Here is a 16,464-nt window from a genome sequence, read left to right on the forward strand (position 1 = left end):
CGACATCTGTGGGCATTGGTCCATCCTACCCTCAGTCACTGGCAAGTGACCCAGACTCTGTCCCCTCTGCTTTCAGGTTCCTTACATCCTAGATCCAGGCTTGGATCTCTTCGGACACTTCTCCTCTTCACGACAGCAGCAGTTCTTTGCAGGCTTCCAATGAAATCGACAACGCGACCCGACACCAAAAGACACCTATGCACCCGGCTTCCCTGGGTGAGGTAACTTGAGTACTCCGGTGCTCACATGGGTGCTAGCCCTAGAACTTCTAAAGTCCAAAAGGGTTTGGTCCAGACTCGATTAGAAGTGTCCCTAATCTTTAAATTTCCAACCGCGACATTGCCCATAGAAGATAATAGGAACCCGCGGTTGTGTTTACACACTGCATACAGTCCCCGTGGGTCCCCTGTGTCACTACCTTGGGTGGTTGCTTGGGGTCCCAGCGATTCTAGAGGCAATAGGCCTAGTGCCAGTTCCAGTCGTGGTTCTTATACCACTTTTTTGGGATATGGTTTGGCACGCCCCTAGGGCCCAAACGTGTATTTGTGCTTTTACTGATGATCGCTATCTTGTAACTTAAGTACTTTGAACTCCAGTCTCATAAAAAGACTAGAGGGGTGTGTTTTATCCTAAATACATATATTTTAAATATATACCTGGTGTGGTTGTCCTTTCATTTGATTATTCAAGAGATTATAGACTGGTAAAACAAGCTGCTTTACATTCCTTCAAGACTTAGCCTGAAGGCTGCTCTCCATAGCTACCACTAGGATAGCTTTCAATAAAGGTTGTCTTTAACCTATCACCATAAGGGGTTGTTTGTGCCAAATAGGTGTGGCCTCAACTACTGATACAAGGTGCCCACTAGAACTAGTGGACAGCATATATCAGGCCACCTTCTCACACCTGTGACTAGATAGTCTCTAACAGATAAGACATTACTGAAGATAAGTAACTTTTTCATATGAATGAGACTTCTAGCCACAGATTCCTTACCTTAGAATAGATACCCAAGCAATACCTCCCCAGAGGTGGGACTGCAGAAAGATTAGACCAAAAAATCCTGCATGACCGAAAGGGCGAAATGACCGTCATGATGGACCTGACCACCAAGACAATAATGTTTAGTGAACATGTGCAAAAATGCCCACGTTGCTGGTGAGGGGGTTGACCTTACAGGACAACAGCAAAAAGTACTTAGTGCTGCTAGCTCTGGTACTGGACAGGGTCGGGAGGAGTCAGAAGAGACTCTTCTGGACAAGCCTATATCTTTAAAGGGGGTTACTGATGGTACTGGAGGGGGTCATGACAGTAGGCCCACTTTCACTCCCCCTGGGTTGGTACACAGGGTTCCAAGGAGGAGGATGTCTCCTTCTTCCTCATCCTCACTGTCCTTAGGGTCAGTTGCTGGCTCCATTCACTCAAATTTAGATGAGGCCATCCTAGCTAGGAAGTACAACCTGCTCAAACATGAGAGGGCCAAACTCAAGTAGAAGAGGAAGCAGTTGGCCCTTGAAAGGAAGTCCTAGAAGTGCAATCGGAGAGGAAGAACTTGACAAAGGCTTGTCCCACACTTTCACTGGCCCCTCATGTTCGAAGGTTCCAAGGAGTTTTGTCGCACCTGTATCACCTGCCAAGCCAGTGGTTAGTCAGGTGGCACAACAAAAGGCTCCCTTAATACCACTACCAGTGGTTGGGGTTCCCTTTGAGAGGGTAGGGATTGACATTGTTGGTCCCCTAGACCATCCTACAGCATCTGGGAACAGTTATAATTTGGTGGTGGTGGACCATGCTGCCAGAGACCCAGAGGCTATTCACTATAGATTCTGCAGTATCCAAAGCCCTCTTACAACTTTTTTACATAGTGGGTTTTCTTAAGGAGGTTGTGTCAGACCGAGGTGCAAACTTCATGTCTGGCTACCTGAAAGAAATATGGAAAGAGTGTGGTGTCAACTATAAGTTCACTCCACCCTACCATCCATAGGGTAACAGGTTTGTTGAAAGATTCAACAAAACCCTTAAAGGTATGATTATGGGACTATCTGACAAGCTCTAGAGGAGATGGGATATCCTATTACTTTGCCTTCTTTTTGCCAACAGAAAGGTTCCACAGAAGGGGGTGGGCCACAGCCCATTTGAACTCCTGTTTAGACATCCAGTTAGGGGTCCACTTTGTCTAGTAAAGGAGCTATGGTAGCAGCCTCTCAAACCTCCTAAGCAAGACATTGTAGACTATGTGCTAGGCCTGCGTTTACGCATGGCTGAGTACATAAAGAAGGCCAGTAAAAACCTGGAGGCCAGCCAACAACGTAAGCATTTATGGCATGACCAAAAGGCTGTTCTGATTGGTTAACAGCCAGGGCAGAAGGTGTGGGTCTTGGAGCATGTGGCCCTAAGAGCACTCCAAGACAAGTGGAGTGGCCCCCATACTATCCTGGAGAAGAAAGATGAGGTCGCCTACCTGGTGGACCTGGGTACTCCTAGAAGACCCCACAGGGTGCTTCATGTGAACCGCCTAAAGCCTTACTTTGGCTGGCAGGAGGTAAAGAATGAACCCTCTCCCTGATCTTCTCTCACACAATCCAGTTGATGGCTCAGCTGATGGAGTAGTCTTGGTAAATAGCCTCACTAACAAGCAACAAGCTGACTGCAGACAGGTTCGCAGTCAGGTCCCAGAACTCTTTTCCCTGACACCCAGTCAGACTACGTGGGGTGCAAGTGAGGAGGACACAGGTGACAGTCTGCCTGTCAAGAGTAAAATCTGCAGGCAGCCTGACATGTCAGGGATTGCATCTGGACAGAGGTCCAGAAGATGCTGGAGTTGGGGATCATTGAGCCTTCAGATAGCCCTTAGGCTAGTACAGTAGTCCTTGTACCCAAGCCTCATTCCCAGGGTGGAAAGAGGGAAATAAGGTTTTGTGTAGACTACAGATGCCTCAATACAGATACTAAGGCTAATGCCTATCCTATCCATATGGTAGAGGAATTGACAGATAATCTGTCTTCCGCCAAGTACCTCAGCACCTTTGAGCTGACTGCAGGCTATTGACAGATCAGGCTCACAGATGCTGCAAACCCCAAAATAGCATTTCCAACCCCTGGAAGGCACTGCCAGTTCACAGTAATGCCCTTTTGTTTGAAAAATGCACCTGCCACATTCCAGAGGTTGGTGAATCAAGTTCCGTCAGCCCTGGAATATTTTAGTGCAGCATATATAGATGATAGAGCTGTATTTAGCTCCACCTGGCAGGATCACCTGGTCCATGTCAGAAGTGTACTTGAGGCCCAGCAGAAGTCAGACCTCACTATCAAGGCCAGTAAGTGTCAGATAGGGCAGAGTAAAGTTGTATACTTGGGCCACCTGGTAGCTGGAGGCCAAGTTTAACCTTTGGAGAGCAAAATCCAAACCATTGTGGTTTGTGTTGCTCCCACTACCCAGACTCAGGTAAGAGCCTTTCTGGGCCTGACTGGGTATTACAGAACATTTGTTAAGGGGTATGGGTCTAATGTGACTCTCTTTAATGATCTCACCTCAAAGAAGATGCCTAAGAAGGTGAATTGGACAGTTAGCTGTCAAAAGGCTTTTGAAGCCCTGAAGAAGGTCATGTGCCCAGCTCCCATTCTGTAAAGTCCTGACTTCTCCAAACAATTTACTGTCCAGACAGATGACTCTGAGATAGGAATAGGAGCAGTGTTGTCACAACTAAATGAAGAGGGTCAGGATCAACGAATAGCTTTTGTCAGCAGAACGTTGATCCCCAGAGAGAAACGTTGATCAGCTATTGAGAGAGGGGCATTTGCTGTGGTCTGGGCCTTGAAGTACTTGAGGCCACACCTATTTGGCACAAACATCATTGTTCAGACAGACCATAAGCCCCTCTTATGGCTAAAACATATGAAAGGTGAAAACCCAAAACCTTTAAGGGGGTCCAGTTCCATACAGGGGATGGACTCAGTGGAACATATAACTGGGAGTAACCATGCCAACACAGATGGACTTTCCAGATATTTTCACTTAGACTCAACTGGGAAAGGTTAATCTTATATTCTTTCATTTGGGAGGGGGTGATGTAGGAAAGTAGGATATTTCTGGCATAGATATCCCCACTTTGTGCCTGGTATTAGTGTGTTTTGACTGTAGTTCATCAGGATCCTACTAACCAGGACCCTAGTGGCATTGCTCTCCCCTCTGAATTTGATGGGCAGTATTTTGTACACCCCAAAATTGGCATATTTGGGTACCCCTGTGAGTCCCTAGTATATGGTACTGAGGTACCCCAGAATTGGTACACCAGGGGTCTCCCATGGGCTGCTGCATGCAGTGTGCTACCCATGGGAGTCCATGAAAACTGTGTTTGCAGAGCTGCTATTGAAGTCTGCTTGAAATGATGCGTGCACCTTTCACTTTAGATATAAGGATTCCCTTATATCCCGGTCACTGCACTTTAAACCTATAAGTCACCCACTTAGAACCGTGCACCTTACCCTTGGACTGAAGGTAAGCCCTTCAGTCCAAGGTCTGCCTGCCCTTCAGTCTACGGGCAGGGTGCATGGGAATTTGCTGCTCTAACCGTAAGCACTGACATGGCTGAAAAGCGCATACCAATGTTATCGGGGTGCCTACCCTCCTTGTCTGGAGGCACTGATAGTGGTGTAAATGGTTTACTAGATCTTCATTGTGCTGCTTGGGAAATGACCGAGGTTTGGGGCATCTGTAGGGAAGCAGCCCTTTTGAAATGGTCACCCCCACTTTTTGCATGGTAACTGATGTAATTTCGCCTGAAAGTGCACTGGGTTGCTGCTAACCAGGTCCCCAGTGCCAAGACTCTTTCTCAAAACTGTACAATTGTTCTCCCTTATTGGCAAAACCTTTAGCTCCCTCTGTAAGTCCCTAGTAAATAGCTCCCCTGGTACCTAAGGCCTGAGGTACTAGAGAGTCCCTTTGACAGTAGCACAGACGGTGCCACCCTAAAGGACCCCTTACCAAGCACATGCAAGGCTGCCATTGCAGGCTGCGTCTCTTGGCGCACACAACAGTGAAAACACGACATGTCACACATCCCTGTGTGCCATGTCCCTTAACACTGCATGTAATATTTGTAAGTCACCCCTCCGACAGGCCTGACAGGCGTAAGGCAGGGTGCTGATTAATACATGTGAGGTCATTCCTGCATGAACAGATATGCCCCTGTGCTGGTCAATCCTATTACTGCCAGTACAAGTGACCAGGGAAGCCATTTTAAAACATGTGCTGGACACTGGTGAAAACAAGTTCCCCAGCCATATGACGGCTTCACTTGTCAAGCGACTATGCACTCTTACCTTCAGTTTGTGCGTAGTCAGGCTCGCAGAGATGCAAGGGACCAACTTCCCAAGTCCCTATGTAGTAACTAGTGATTAGAAAGTCACTTAAGTTAAAATATAAGGATTAGGAAGGAGGGCCGGACAGGATACTGGACGTTGAATTTTCTTGTTGTCGACCTGCGGCAACAAGGTAACATAAGGTAAGTAGTGACTCTTACTTTACAAGTAGGTTTTTTCTCACTTCTGTGTTCTAGTCCCCTCCCTTGTAAGCCAACTCCTACCTGCGAACTGGAGCTGGCGCGAGAAACATCCTAGTATGTCTTTATGGTGCAGCGGTGAATCGTCAATGCTGTGTGTGAGGAAGCGTGTTTTTAGCTGAAGTGTTTCAGGTCGTTTTTCAGGGATGACATCATCTTAAAACAGAAAACACTGGCGTTAAAAGTTGGTTCTTACAATATAATACTATAATACAGATAGCTCTTAGTGAGGCCGGAGCTGGATCACATCAAGAACGCCGACGAGTGGATATACGTTACCACCAATAGAGCACTCAACAAGAAGGGAACCAGTAATTCCCACCTGAAATAGCGCTAACATATGCGGAAAAGAAATAAGAAATAAGAACACAGTATGAAGAAAAACTAACAAAAAGACTCTTTAGGCAGTCATACAAAGATCATTTGAGGGCTGACTACCCGTTGTGCTTCGTGAGAAAAGTTTTGGAATAATATTCTCGCGACGACCTTTGAGTTTGATCCTCATGATTGAAACCCGGATTGATTAAGCATTGGCCATATTACGAATTAAGAAGAGAAGTAAACGAAATACTATCTCAGAAGAGGCTCCTTGCTACACTGACAACAAGACAGAACAGAAAAACAGTTTCCCCATTCCTGCCCGTGATAACAAACTCGAAACAACAGGTCCTGAGAAAGGTGGCGATAAAAGAAGATTGAGCCACCGAAACGTGCGTGGACTAGATTGAGTGATACACCCCAGTGTCCTGCATCACATCAGAGGGCTGAGCATATTGCTCATGCCTGGTTATTTTTGTACAAACGCTGGTGCTTTTCTGGGGTGTAGTATGAATGTGTTGTATGAAAGTGACATGTATGTAGTATGATCAGAGGAGTGACCGATGTGGGGATATCTCTTGAATCATTGTTGCGATTTTGCAGATTTATTAACTATTTATATTTGTATGCACTGTGAATATACAGCTAAACACACACAAAGAAATAATGATTAATTCTGCATAGTTTGGTTTTTTTAGTAACAAGAAAAGAATCCAATGTATATCAGAGAAGAATGTATATAAGCAAACAAAAATGAAAAATAATTTACAAAAATAAATATAACAGATAAAATGTATACACACAGTTGGTGGTTTTCTTCTTTATGTGAACCCACAATAAGTGAATAGTAAAGTAAAAGCAATATAGGTCTAGAGGGATACTTACTAGTATAGTTTGTTGTGTTTTGTTCCCCCTGTTCCCTGACCTTAAATCAAGTTTTTTAGGGGGTTACCTTTTTCTAATTAGCTCTTAGTGATGTAACATGGCATTATTAGCTTACTTCTTTTCGCATTGACTCTCTTTGTTGTCTAAATAAATAACAAAAGATTCTTCGCAACAACATGTAAGATGCTACAGACATATGACTAAATGATTCTTCGCAACAACATGTAAGATGCTATAGACATATGACTAAAATTCAAAGAATAAACTATGAAAGTACCTCAATAGTTCAAAAGGTTTACAAATATCTTCTTAAATCTTATTCTTTCTTTTTTTAGAAAGAAGTGTCCAAAAATTGTTCCATTTAGCGTAAAGCTGTCTTGCGACGGGTGCCTATGAGAAAATCATTGTACTTCGCTTTGTCTTTTCTTTTGCAGGCATCGGTTCTGTGAATGCTATGGTTTCCTTAAAGTCTTCGGGAGAATGAGGAAGATCAAAGAAGCTGGAACTGTGTCATCCGAAATGTTGAGTACAGCGCGATGCAGCTTCGGTCCTGAGAGCAAACGAAGGCTAAGCGCCTTCTAGAAGCTGGGTGTGGTCTTAAATACCTTGACCACACCCAAGAAGGCCGTTACGTTGGTTCACGTAAAATGTGAATGTCACTTGTCAGAGCCCTTGAGTTTCTGTGTCGGCTTCAACCGCGAGCACAGAAACCAAGCGTTTCATCTCTACTGTGCATTCTCCGCATTGCGGTCCAAGCGGAGTTCTGAGAAATGCACACCCGGAGGAATGTTCTCTTGAAGGGCCCAATACCATGAAATAAGAACGTTGAACTACAAAGCAAAGCTTTTACTTCTGTCCTGAATCCCCGAATCACACCATCCTGACCATGAATAAAACACACATACACTATAATCATACGGCAATAACAGTAAACACATCCTAACACATAATACCTTCTAGGCAGTGCTGGATGCACGGGAAAGGGGTGTTTTTTTTTTAATAATATCAAGTTTGCACAGCATCAGAAACGTCTGTGCTATGCAAATCGTCACATCACTGAAGGTAGGGATGTTTATTATCAAACAGCTCGTATTGATAAACCCACACTGATACCAGGTATGTACCAATACATGCACCCAGAGGGCACCTTAGAAGTGCCCCCTGAAAACCTACCAGCCTCTGGTGTACTTGCTGACTGGTTTATGCCAGCCTGCCACACGAGACTCTGTTCTAATCTCCTAGGGTGAGAGCCTTTTGCTTTCATGAGACCCAGAACATAAGTTTGTCAGGGAAGAGTGTGTAAAACCACCTCCCACAGGATGACTTGCTGATTAGCCTCCCTAGGTCGGAAAGCTTTAAAGAGCTGCCACCTTTAGGCATTCAAACCTGGTTCCCCTCACAGGAGAGAAAGCAGTCTCCCTTTGTGTAGGCTTTTCTTGGCACCTGGACAGGCAGGAAAATTAGCTAGTCAGGTGGGTGTGCCACCTTCAGGCTAGTACCACCCCTAAGGTGAGCTATGATGAGGTGGACACAATTTTACAGAAGTAGCCATCTTTGTAATGGCATACTTAGGAATTCTGAGACAGGGTTATGCCCACTTCCCACAGGATGTGGTCATATAGGACATAGTGGAGCCAGGGATCAGTAGCCTATTGGCAACTACTCTATGCTCCCCTAACACTCCTAAATTCAGTATTTAGGGGAGGCCCTGGCACCAGAGAAACAGCTGAAGACTGAAGAGAGCACTTGACTTGGCCACAGCCCAGCTGACCTGTCTGCCGTTCTCCGTCTAACCTGTGCAAAAGACGTCACGTCCTGCAGCTGTGTGCCTCCAAAACCTGGGAGGACTGCCTGCCTGCCTTCAATAAAGACCAAGACCTCCCAAAGAACAGCAGAACTGCCCCCTACATCCTGCAGAAATACCAAAGGAAAGCATTTGAGGACTCCAGAATCACCAAAACCCAACACCTGGCGCCATCTCTGCCCCTGTTGCACCAGCCTGAGTTGAAGTGGGCCCATGGTGTCATCCAGAGCTAGAGTCCATCATGGTTCACCCCTTGTGGACTCACTGACATCGCCTGTAGCCTTTGCACGCAGGCCCCCTCTACCACGATTGCTCCCGGTAAGAAAATGAGATGCCTAAAGGCACCTCTGCATCCGTTGCCCCTGAAGTGTGGACAAGGGGACCAAGGGTGTCCCTAGATCCACGAGCATCGCAAGACCTGAGCCTTCCTGATGGTTCAGCCTGCTGGCCTTCCAGCCAGAGCCTGCAGCATTGTTTTTGCAGTGACCTATCTCCACAGAATAACATTGAGCTCACGACGTTGGAATGAACCCCGCACCCGGCCGCCCTGGTGGTGCTGGTGGTGTAATGTTGGTGCTGCCTTGGCCCTTGCCCATCACTCACCTTAACTCTTGAAGATTGATCCTTTAAGTCGCTGTACTATACCTGTTTCCAACACTTGTTCTTCCTTCTATAGGATAACATTGCAGAACTCCAAAAATTGCATTGTGTCCACTTTTTGAAGTAAAAAGAATGTATATTTAAAAACTTACTTAACTGAACCATTCCCCTCTGATACCTAAATATGTATAAAGATACTTGCTATTTTTATAAAGTGGTGTGGATCTCCTTTTTGAGTCGTATATCTCATTTATTGACCATTATGTGTATTTTTAGATGTCTTGCACTCCTCTGTGTTAAGCCTAAGGCTGCTCGATCACACTACCCCCTAACAGAGCACTTTGGGATTTGCCATAGCAAGCCCCTGTCCACTCATAATGGAACACCTGGACTCTTTACACGGTATATCAGATTTTTGATATATCACATAAAGAGCCAGCTTCCTACATTGGTGGTGCAGTGATGAAATACAAGACTTGACATCTACTGTACCACTTGGTTAACAAGTGATTCCACGAAGGAATCCAATATTGTATCTAGTTAAAAACATTTTTGTAGATTTTTGAATTCTTTTCTAAATTGCTTTAAAATAACTGTTAGGGCCTTGGTTAAGTCCCTCAGTAAAATTGTTTATAGCCAGTAGATTTTAGCAATACCGACCGGTATTTAGCAATCCCCAATGTAGGAAAGGAATCGGTAAATACCTATTTTACCGATTCGGAGTTACCGAACCCCCAAATACCGAATCTGTAAATAAGAAACGGTAAAAACGAGAAAAGAGATGTAGAAAAATTCGATAATACCGAATTTCCACAAATTCGGTATTTAAGAGTCGGTAATTACCACTGACTCAAAGCAGGTGGTAATCAGGTGCACTGTATTTAAACAGCCCAAAAATGCAACAGTGTGATCACTATGGCGGCCCTCTGTGTTATTGCAAGGCGGCTACGGCTACAGGCAGCAGGAGTGAGGATCTGGAGACGGAAGGAACGCGTTTACAGACAGCGCATCACACTCTTCCAACTGACTGAGGCAGACATCCATGAAAGGTACAGGCTACACCCCCAAACCATCCTGGACCTGATAAGGGACCTGCACCCGCTCCTGGAGCATCCAACACGAAGGGCGCACGCTATACCACCACATGTGCAGGTGCTCTGTAGCCTACACCTACTTGCATCTGGCAGTTACCAGGGGGTGATAGCTGCGGTAGGTGGTGTGTCACAGAGTTGTCTGTCCCGTTTCTTTAACAAGTTCCTGGATGCCATGATGCAGAGAACGCATCACTACATAAGCTTCCCACAGACTTTTACCAAAAGGCACAGTTCCCGCATGTTATAGGGTGCATTGATGGGACACACATTCCAATCTGCCCACCTGCAGCCACTGAGTACATCTACCGAAACCGAAAATCCACCCCCTCCATTAATGTGCAGGTAATCTGCGATGCAGCCAACTTAATCACCGACATTGTGGCCAAATTTCCAGGGAGCATCCACGACTCATACATTTTCCAGAACAGTGGGATCTACACACGCCTGGCTGCGGGAGAATTTGGAGAAGTGTACCTGCTAGGTAAATCACTGTGACACACCCTGATGTATACTGCAGATGAATGTGTTGGTGACTGTTATTAATGGCACTGTCTTCCCCACCTAGGTGATAGCGCATATGCTGTGCGGTCATTCATCCTCACTCCATACCTAAACCCATCAACCCCAAGTGAGAGACGATACAATGTGGCGCACAAATCAACACGCAACGTTGTGGAGCGCACGTTTGGACTATTGAAAAGCAGGTTCCGCTGCCTCCACAAAAGCGGAGGCGCACGTCAGTACCCACCCATCATCTACTGCAAGATCATTGCAACTTGTGCTATGCTGCATAACATTGCCACTAATAAAGGTACAGCAGTTGAATTAACTGACTCTGAGGACGATGATGATGAATTTGCACAGCCAGAGCCCAACGCAGCAGGAGTGGCACCAGCACCAGATGGGAGACAAAGACGGGCTGAGATCACACGCAACTATTTTTGAGTAAGTAAGGAGACACAGCCAGTTGTTGTATTTGAATGACATAGTTTAATATATTGGCACTACGCCACCACATGAAGGGCTCAACATGGCAGTCCTATTTGTAAACATCCTACAAAGATGTAATGGGTTAAGTCACCCAGTTAGCTAGACTAAGTGTGGCTTGCATTACCTCCTGCGGCCACGCAAAACATTGCTGCATTCCCTTTGCAGACTGTCGTCACTGGCAATCAATCCAGTGCCAGCACCTTGACGTCTGCTGCTCCTCCTGGACTCAGTTACAGGGGGCGTTACACTGCTGCGACTTGTTGTCTCCTCACTGTCGCCCACATCACCTGCACCAGTATTGGCAGCCCGATTATTTAGGAGCACTTCAAGTGCAGTGGTCACTGTCACAAGTCCCCTTGACACATCACGGCTGCAGTGTGCCATCTCATCCTGCATGGCCACGGAGCGCCTGCAGAACAGAGAAGTGGCAGTGGAGAGGCGGTTCACCGCCTTGGTATAATTCTCCATTTTGTGCATCTCCCTGCGCCGTGCCATCCTGTCCTCATCAAGCTTGCTGCACAGCAGCCTCGCTGACTGGGACATGTCCCTCATGCCCTCAGCCATGTCCCTCATGCCCTCAGCCAGTGTTGTGTTCATTGAGCAGATGCCCTTCTCTATATTCTGCATGTTTTCTGTCACGTGTCCCATCTGCCGCTGAACTGATTGGATTGCTTTCGCTTGCAGGCGCTGGACCTTTAACATGTTTACCTCCAGACCTGCGAACACACCATGCTCCTCGCCCTGCAAAGATGGAATGGGTTCCCTAGCCCTGCGGCGTCTGGCACCTGTGTGTGATCGCTCTGTGGGGAACTGTGATCCTGCATTATTGCCATCCACTGGCACCGTTGACTGTTCTTCACCCATGCAGTCTTCCATAGACAACTCCATCTCTTGGAGTCTGGCAACTGCATGCCTCCTGGGTCTTGGTAATGCCGGTGGTGACGCTGCTGGTGATGCAGGTGGTGGTGTTGTTGTTGCAGGTGGTGGTGTTGATGCGGGTGGTGGTGTTGTTGCAGGTGGTGGTGTTGATGCGGTGGTGGTGTTGATGCCGGTGGTGGTGGTGTGGTTTGACCTGCAGTTGAAATGACCTCCTCCGTTCTCTCCCTCCGGGGTGCCTTTCCTGCCTTGACATGTGCAGACCTGCACAATGTCTTGCCTGTGGAGACAAATTGTACATTAGATCACTTGTCTGGTAGCATTTCGAAAAAAAAAATACCATGTCTGCCAATCTATCTGACTGTCCTTTGCTTGCTTATCACTGATGTGTGTCACATGCCTTTGTGTTCAGTGGGATGACTGTTATGATAGGTGTTACACTGACTACATATCCCATAATGCATTGCTGGAGTTTACTAAAACATGTACTGGAATGGGATTCACACTGCCTCATTGGGGAATGGGGTTAGGGAGTGGGGGGTGCAGCTTGGTGTGCATGCATCTTACCTTGTTTGTTGCCAGCTCTGGCTGAGCTGTCTGCATCCCCGATCCCGATGACACTCTCAGGCTCAATGGTGGACTCCACCAGCAGTTCCAATGCAGTCAGTGCAGGTGCTCTATTTCTTCCTCCACCTGTCAGACTGGCTTGTTTTTACCTTTCGGCCATCTTCTTCTTTGCCAGGCTCCTGACGTTGTAACACCTTTTCTTGAGTACGTCTATTTTACGGTGGGTCACTCCAATGGCATTTACATTTTCCTGTATTCCAATCCATATTTTTCTCTTCTGGGATTCTGGAACTTGCAGTGACTGTTTCCCAAACAGCTTTGTGTGTTCTCTTGTCACCTCCTCAATCAGGACCTCCAGCTCCCTTTCACTAAATTTGAGTTTTCTTTTCCTTTCTGCACCATCATTTTCACTCTCCTTGTTGGCCATTCTGCAGTTTGCATCAGGAAATGTTATTTCAGTTGCTCCTGTGTTCTCCTCTGCACTCCCTGCCTCTCCAGCAGATTCTGATTCAGTGCAGCTGCATGGGTGTGGCCACTTCCTGGTTGGGAGGTATGTGGATGCACAGGATTGGCTGAATCTTCAATTGCTGTGTTTTTTGAATTACCGAATCGGTATTTACCGTTCGGTATTTAGGAACCGGTAATACTGATCGGTATTAAGGAATCAATCAATTTTACCGATTATTACAAATTCAATATTTTTTTCCGATTTTTTTATCTACATCGGAAATACCGGTAAAATTCGGTATTAAGAATTAGGTATTTCTATTTTACCTACATCTGGCCCTTAGTATCTTAAAAAAGTATTTGAGAAAGTTAGGCCTTTTAGGAAGTACTTAGCATTTTTTGTCAATTTTCTAAAAAGGTCCCCACTAATCTAAAACCATGGCTGATGTAGCAGGTTATTCACAGGAGCTCAACCTGGGGCCCTACAAGAACCTTACGTTCATTTTATTTTATTTTATTTATAAAGCGCGAACCAGACCCCAGAGGGTATCAGAGCGCTTTACATTTAGGATCGTTGTGTTACAGGTTACATCAGTTACAAGAGCATTGTAAGGTACGGTAAACACAATGTTACGAGAATTCGTAGGAGGGTGGGGAGGAAGGAGCCATAGCAGGAAGAAGAGGAGGAACTGTGTCCAATGTCCGGCTGGGTAAGTGACGGTCGAGGGGGACACCAGGGCCAATCTCCTCTATAGCTGTCTAGCAGCTCCACCGGGCATCAGCCATGTTGCTCAGGTCTCGGCGTTCAGGAAAACAGTTTTGATTTGATATGATTTGAAAAGTTTTATATAGCGCTGGCTAGACCCGGAGGTATTAGAGCGCTTTACCAGGGGAACGTTGTGTTACAAGTTACATCAGTTACAAGAGCATAGTAAGGTACAGTAAACAAAAACAATGTTGTGAGAATTCGGAGGATGGAGGGGAGGAAGGAGCCATAGCAGGGAGACGAGGACGAACTGTGCCCAATGTCTGGCTGGGTAGGTGACGGTTGAGGGGGAAACCAGGGCCAATCTCCTCTATAGCTGTCTAGCAGCTCCACCAGGCATCAGCCATGTTGCTCAGGTCTCAGCATTCAGGAAAAACTGTTTAGAATAGATACATAGGCTACAGTCGAGTAGCAGAAGAACATGTCCCCACTAGAGGGCAGAGGTAAAAGAAAAGGGGGGGGAGTAAAAAACAATCCAGAGAAGTAGCTTGGAGCTGCCATATAGGCTGCCGAGGAAATGAAGGCAGAGGCGGCTGCCATTTTAAGGTCAGGCACGTCATGTCCAGGCCTCTGTAGATCTCTATGTAGGCCATGGTGAAGCCCTGCTCCTGCCCACATTGGATCAGATGTGGTAGCTGTTAGAGCTTGCAGCGGTTGGAGACAGAGTCAGAACCATCACAGGGGGTGCTCCAGCGCCTCAAGCTCCGAAATTGGGCCAGGTCCGCAGGGACCAGCATGGGCCCGGCGCTCACAGGCCCGGTCGTCGCGGCCTCGCACCCAGGCAGAACAACAGTCACTCCCAGTGACCCCGTCGATAGCCTCCAGGCCACTGTTCCCAAGAGTTGGGTCGGGTAGAGAGCATGAAGGACTCACCAGAATAAGTTGCCAGAAATCTGGGCAGGTCCAGAGCGACGAGTTACGGTCAGCGCCGGAGACCAGAGAGACAACCTGCAACATCCATTGCAACGTCGGATATAACAGGAAGCACAGCCCCCCCCGCTGGCACCCGGCAAGCGTCAATCCCTCGGAGGCAAAGGGGAAGGGCTCATCAGCAGCGCACTTGTTGCCAGGCTCCAGGCAGGTCCCAGGGGGTGCAGGAGGCCAGATCGCAGGGCGGGTCCTGCCACCGAAGATGTAGTTCACGGGGAGAGTCGCTGTGAATGGCGCTGGCGTCCTGGGTCACCCACCAACACCCGAGGGCCTCGGCCCGCCAAATGTGGGCAGGCGCCGGTTCGGATGAATCCATATCGGGCAGCCAGACTCTGGGCAAGACCGAGGTGCAGCAGCAAAGGAGGCTGAAAAGAAAATCACCAGAGATCAAATGGTGCAGGTAGCCGCTGCCAGGCTCTGGGCAGGACAGAGGCTGCAAAATGGCTCCGGAACCAAATGGTGTTGGCAACCACAGTCGCCCCGCTGTATCAGGCGATACGTCCATCCTCCTGGGGCGGAGGAGGAGGAGGAGGATACACCGTCCAGGGGATAACCAATGGGCTCTAGTGAGGACCTCAGGGACACGGATCGACGGCAGCAGGCAGGGACTTGTCGCCGACTCCTCTGGTCATCGGGAGAGATTTTGCAAATGGCGCCTACATATAGGGTCACCCACTGGCAAACCGCGACTTTGATCCTCTGGAGGAGCCCACAGCATCGGAACCAAGGGCTCATTGCAGTGGGTAACTTCAGCGGCAGACTTGCCACGGAGTAGGAGATTAGCCGAGCAGTGCCGGAGTCCGGGCAGCGTAGGTACAGACCGGAACAGCAGCGGTAGTCGATCCAGCGGGTAAGTTGGATGTCAATTCCAGCTTCAGCGGTATGCTTCGGTATGGGTGTGCAGTCTGGTCCTGGGGCCAGCGGAGGGGAAAGGCCGATGGGACAGTTTTTACAGGGATTACTACCAAATTGGTAATCCCCAAACTGGGAGCTCCTCGGGAGGCTCCTACTCGGCGGCCATCTTGGTCCCTGAGGACGTTACGTTGGTCAGACTTAAGACACTCTGCAAAGCCTGGCTCTTCACCATAGGGCCTAGAACCACAAAAGCTGAAGTACCGGGATTTTTAGGACCCCAGCGGTGCCAGGGGGAGCACCCTATGACTTCGTTTTCCATGTTGGCGTAGTATTATAAAATTCCACTCTCATGGTAATATAACAAAGAACTTGGCGAAGAAGCTGGAATATGAAAAGACATCTTTATTAAACTCAAATGAGTGAGACTACGTCGCACAGAAGCCTTAGCAACTGAATGAGGCAGTCTCTAGAACAAAAACCAGTCTTCTCTTTTATACAGAATATTACGCTTTGGGCAACACCGCCCCTGTTTCACAAGTGGTCATTCACATATTTTGGCTTCAAAGAAAAGGCAGAGTCATGATGACAATCCCACATTCCAGTTCGTTCAGCCCACAATCTTTTAACCCAGCAAGGCTCAGAACCCTCATCAGATATCAGCAGACCCCAATAAACGGGCACCTCCTGCTCGTAAAACAAGCCATAAAGTAGGAAACAGAGTCAGATGTGAAAGAGATTAGTCATGGTTCGTGTGGGAAGAAGGAATTTATG

The sequence above is a fragment of the Triturus cristatus genome, chromosome 1_1, assembly GCF_964204655.1.
Source record: "Triturus cristatus chromosome 1_1, aTriCri1.1, whole genome shotgun sequence".
Taxonomy (NCBI): Eukaryota; Metazoa; Chordata; class Amphibia; order Caudata; family Salamandridae; genus Triturus; species Triturus cristatus.